We start from the raw sequence: 5,381 nt of genomic DNA, 5'->3' as shown, positions 1-5,381 counted from the left end.
CTTCAGGTTAACAAAGACTGTCAAAGAAGGTCAAAACGTTGTTCTTGTACTTTATTTTAATTAAAGTTTTTAATACCCATACCAGCCATCTCTGCTATACAAAATATTTTGGACTCACTAAAGAGAAGTTTTGTCTTACTATCCTGTTAACTATTATTTTAGGATATTACTTTTTATCTGGATACTAGAAAGGGTGTGGACTTGGTTTACATAAGATTTTCAAATGTCTTTTTATAAGGTATCAGACAATGTTAACTCAGAAAATCACATTAGGAAATAAAGACTAGGTAACAGGACAGTAGGGTAGATGGATGAGAGAAAGCAAAAATTTGCTATTAATGGAGTCCAGCCAAATCAGCACTTTCTTACTAATGGTGTGCCTCAGAAGTCAGTGCTTGAGCCCTTGCATTTTCTTACTTAAATAAATGATACTAATAAGGGGATGGATAAATTATTAAGGTTTACTTTTGACAATAAACTCTTGGTTATTTTTAATAGTAATTATGATGTTGACATTCTACAGAGTAACTTGGATCAATTTGCAAGATGGATAAATAATTGCCAAGTGGTCTTTAATTATATTGAGTGCAACTTATACATTTGGGTTATCATATCTGTATTACATAAATGGGAACCCATTCAACAGAGTGACTGAAGAAAAGGATAGTGGTATGGTGGTGAAAAGTCATTCAAGTCTTCAAGGTAGTGCTCTGTTGCTAGTACTAGTAGTAAAGCTTACAGAATTTTATGGTATATTTATAAACACCATTATTACAAGTCAAAAGAGATAATTCTTACATGCAAATCACTAACTAGACTTCACTTTGGTTATGGTGTATCAACCTTTTTTTTTTCTTTTTTACGTACAGCCTAGTTTGCCATTTGGCCCATCAGTATACCCAAAAAATCTGTTGGGCCAAAAACTTTATGCACAGAAATAGGTTTTATCATGATGTGTTAATCTGACAGAGTAATCCTATTATCTTAAGGGGTCATGATGTTCCGAGTCCATTTTAGGCAGGGATGACATTGATTGCACAAAACATATAAATGGTGCCCTTTCACTGTCCTGGCCCACTAATTATTCTAATTAAAAGAAGAAGAAAAAAAAAAGCCCACAGTGTGCAGTTTATATCTCCTTATCTAAGAGAGGATACTGAATTATTGGAAAAGGTTCAAATGTAAACTACCGATATGATGCCAGGGATGAAAGGGTTAATTAATTACATTTCTACATTAAAAGTGTTATCATTTATACCTGGTCTATCTTGTCAAATAATGCAACAATTTAGGAAAAAAAATCCAATACATGGATTGATCATTGATGAACAAGGTTAGCCATATTTTGAATGTTACTAAAGAAAAAACTGTTCTAATGGAAAAATTGAATATAGGAAAAAATTCACAATTTGAAAATTTATGTTTATAACTTTTTAAATTCATAGTAGTTAAATTATTGAATTATTCCATTCATTCATGTGATGATTGACCTCGTAGATGCCTGAAAAGTGCACTTGACTCAGCATTATTTATAAATATACTTGTCAAGTTAATAGACTGTTTATCACTGAATATACATGATGTTATGTAAGTTGTGTTATTAATGTGTATGTAATGTACTTTTCATATAATGTAATATACCATGTATCATGCTATTATTGCAATAACTTTAAAATGTTTTTGTTGTATTATTCCACATTGTGTTTATATATTTAAAAATTTGTGATTTTTTTCCCGTGGCTTTATTTCCAGCCACTAAAAATTGGTTTGTTTGTATTTAAGCGCTAAGCTACACAATGGGCTATCTGTGCTCTGCTCACCACGGGTATTGAAACCCGGTTTCTAGCATTGTAAGTCTGCAGACTTACCACTGTGTCACGAGGAGGCGTCACTGAAAAATTAGTATCTATAAAGTAACATGTGAATGTGAAAACATTTATATACGACAAACTATAAGAAATTTAAAATACTGATTAAATGAGCACAAAAGATACATTAAAAATAATACAAATGTCACCTTTAGCTGAACAGACTAGTGAAACTAAACACATGATTCAATGGGAAAAAACCTTATTTAACAAAACCTACAAGTATTAATGGAAACAATATCCATGAAGCTATTGAAATAATTAAATATAATTAAAAAAAACATTTCAGTATGTTAAATAAGAATAAAGGTTTAGAGGAAGTTTTGTCAGTAGACAGCAAGAATTTCTTAGTTAAATAAGTGTGTAAATTTGGCTTTGATCATATGATAATTTACTTTAGGCCTCCACTTTTGTAAAATATTGCACTCCTGATGATGACACAGTAATATGTCAAATTATGTAATGTATGATATTGCTGGTAGTCTCAAGTTTTTATCTTTATACAACAGACTGAGTAAATGTTTCATTGTATTTTGAGTGCACTAATCTGTGGATACAAGTTTCAACACTGAAAAATATGAAGTGAAGCATTTAGAATATGAAAATTTGGAAAACCTTATTTTGTATGTGTGTGAGAGAGAGAAAAACTGTATTGGGAAGAGTGAGAAAGATATGATTGTAATGATTCATAAAATATTCAAGCTTTCAGTTAAATATTTGGAAGTACTGCTACTAACTAATGCTAACTAAAAAGAGGTTTAACTTTAACAAACATCTGAAATTAACTGATCACCAATTCTACAAATTCTTTGCCCTCTCTCAATGTTGGCAAGTTGCAAATAATATTAATAACATTAAATAAGTTTTTTACTTATACATACAAAATGCTTATTTCATCACAGTTGTTATGTATAGTACAATTTACGAGTATCATTATCATACTAATATTTACTTGTTTCTATAATTCTAGGTTATAAATCAATTCCCTCTATTAAAATTACAACATTAAATTTCAAACTCTAGCCAATTTATATTGCATAATTTGTTATTATGATGATAAATTTAACGACACAGATGGAGGACGAACAATACATTTTTGAACAGAGTGAAGAAACTGTCAAACGATAAATTTCAAATTGAAGAGTTTTGTCAAACAGTAACATTTAGTGATTTAGAAGCCCTACATCTCGGTTTAAATTAGTAGTTGTAAGATTCTATGAATATGTTTTACTTTTTAGTTAGTTACTGAGTTAGGATGACCAATAAAATTAAAGTATCCCTTATTCAAAGTTAATGTTTGTAACAAATTAAATTATCCTCTACTATACCATAATTAAGTCTTAACCTTATTACAACGAAATTTAAATATGTGGAAGTGAAGTTTAAATTAACGTAATACTGATACTGGTAATAATCACTAATATTAATAATAGTATTAGTACTACTATTACTAACTTTGGTTCTCTAGCCTAATGCTTAGTTACACTATGGTATTAAGTCTTAAGAATGTCACTAATTACCTCTCGTTTGAATAATGGATGCTTAAGTAAAAGTTACAAATAAAAATCTCACCTTCCCCTAAAAATGCCGTACAGACAGAAATTATAAGTATTAATACAGAATCGACCCACATATCACTCTCGTTTTACCTGCCTGTATCTGTAATTACTCCTAAGCCTATTTTTCAGTCAACGTTAAGCTTTTTTTTTTCAACTTAAACATTTGTATTATTTCGCCAGAGGGAGAGTTCATGTCACAATATAAACATGTGGCTTAACATCCGAACTTTTCTTCATAGCTTTGGAAAGTATTTGAAAATTTTAGATATACCCAACTTACGTCTTTATCAAGGGTTAGGTATCTACTGTAGATATTAACCCTTGATAAAGACGTAACTCGAAACGTTGGGGTTATTAAAAGTTTAATTTTCTGGAGTTTGTGATCGTATTTATTTCAACACTGATGTCTAGCCTCCAGTATGCACTTGGACATCGGGATTTTTATAATAATTAATTGAGAGAATAAAAGCGTCGCTTAGGCAAGAGTAAATTGTTGAGCTAATTTTTTAATACTTATAGGATTTTTTAGTCTTTTAAACTCACCATGTAGTAACCTAAATTAATCTAGATGTATAAGTAATATTATTGCATTGAGCCTAATTTACAAACCCTATATCGCCCCCCAGTGGCACAGCGAAATGTCTGCGGACTTACAACGCTAGAAACCGGGTTTCGATACCCGGGGTGGGCAGAGCACAGATAGCCCATTGTGTAGCTTTGTGCTTAACTACAAACAAACAAATCAATAAGCGGGATGCAGTTTCTTTCTTTATGTATTAATTTTTGATTTAAAAAAAAACTGTTTCTCCAGGTACAGAATGCTAGAAAAAATCTACTTGCCTCCTCACTGTCCCACATAGTACAGACACAAATCAAAGATAACTTCTAAGATTTTTCTTTTATTATACAAGGAACAACTGTAGAAACTACTGTGCGCAATCCATTATGTACAGATTTAATGGTAGTAATAATAACACAATCCATTCTGTACAGATTTGATGGTAATAATAATAACACAATCCATTCTGTACAGATTTAATGGTAATAATAATAACACAATCCATTCTGTACAGATTTAAACAGTAATAATAACACAATCCAATCTGTACAGATTTAAATAGTAATAATAACACAATCCATTCTGTACAGATTTAAGCAGTAATAATAACACAATCCATTCTGTACAAATTTAAATAGTAATAATAACTTGGTAAAGAACGAAAATAACCGCATACAAAAAGCCCACAAAATATCTATTTGTAGAGCACTCGACCAAAAAAGTCTTCATCAGAAGACAATGAACACAATTAATTAGTGATAACAAATAAAGAAAATCATAATTCAGTCCAAACACGCTTACCAAAACTGAGCATGTGTATTTTTGTTTATTACACACGATAAAACAAAAAGAATACATTTTATTTGCTCACGTTTCGCCTATATTTACATACAATGTCATCGCACTTTTCAATTTTAGGGCAAATTGGTTTCTTTACGATAGCTATATATATACATGTCAAACTAGTTATTTAGATCATTTACTTAAGAAATAAAATTGGTAATATATTCCTTCTCGATTTCGAACAGCTCTTTTTTTTTTTTTTCTATTCTTACTCCCGTTTCATTTGTGCAATTTTATGGGCTGGAATATATTTAGACGCCGCATTATCAATTCTTGCCTGATTCCTTACACGTTTATTGAATGTGTAAAAACTGTACGTATAATTTTTATATTACTTTCCGAGCTACTTATGTACAGGGTTTATTTCCAAAACTGATGTGAAGTGTTTTGATGGTTGATACTTAATATATATTCAGAATTATGCGTTATATAATTTTACTAAAGTGCAAATAAAAAACCAAAAATAGCACTGTATTTCTAAAAAAAACAGATGTAACAATACCTACTGGTTCAAATTAGGAAGTATTTTTAATGTAATGGAACGAGAAAAAC

At 30.3% G+C, this 5,381-nt stretch overlaps 1 long non-coding RNA gene across 1 annotated transcript in view; it reads right to left on the bottom strand.

Moving 5' to 3' along the window:
• The window catches only part of LOC106468222, a 7,177-nt gene extending 3,538 nt beyond the window's left edge, over positions 1 to 3,639 (bottom strand). Inside the window, exon 1 of the long non-coding RNA XR_001291379.2 lies at positions 3,441 to 3,639. This is a non-coding gene — a long non-coding RNA (uncharacterized LOC106468222). The remainder of the gene's footprint in view (positions 1 to 3,440) is intronic.
• Between the last annotated feature and the right edge of the window lie 1,742 nt (positions 3,640 to 5,381).

The sequence above is a fragment of the Limulus polyphemus genome, unplaced genomic scaffold, assembly GCF_000517525.1.
Source record: "Limulus polyphemus unplaced genomic scaffold, Limulus_polyphemus-2.1.2 Scaffold2920, whole genome shotgun sequence".
Classification (NCBI taxonomy): Eukaryota; Metazoa; Arthropoda; class Merostomata; order Xiphosura; family Limulidae; genus Limulus; species Limulus polyphemus.
The sequence above is the reverse complement of the archived record's forward strand: the minus strand, read 5'-3'. Positions and strand labels throughout refer to the sequence as shown.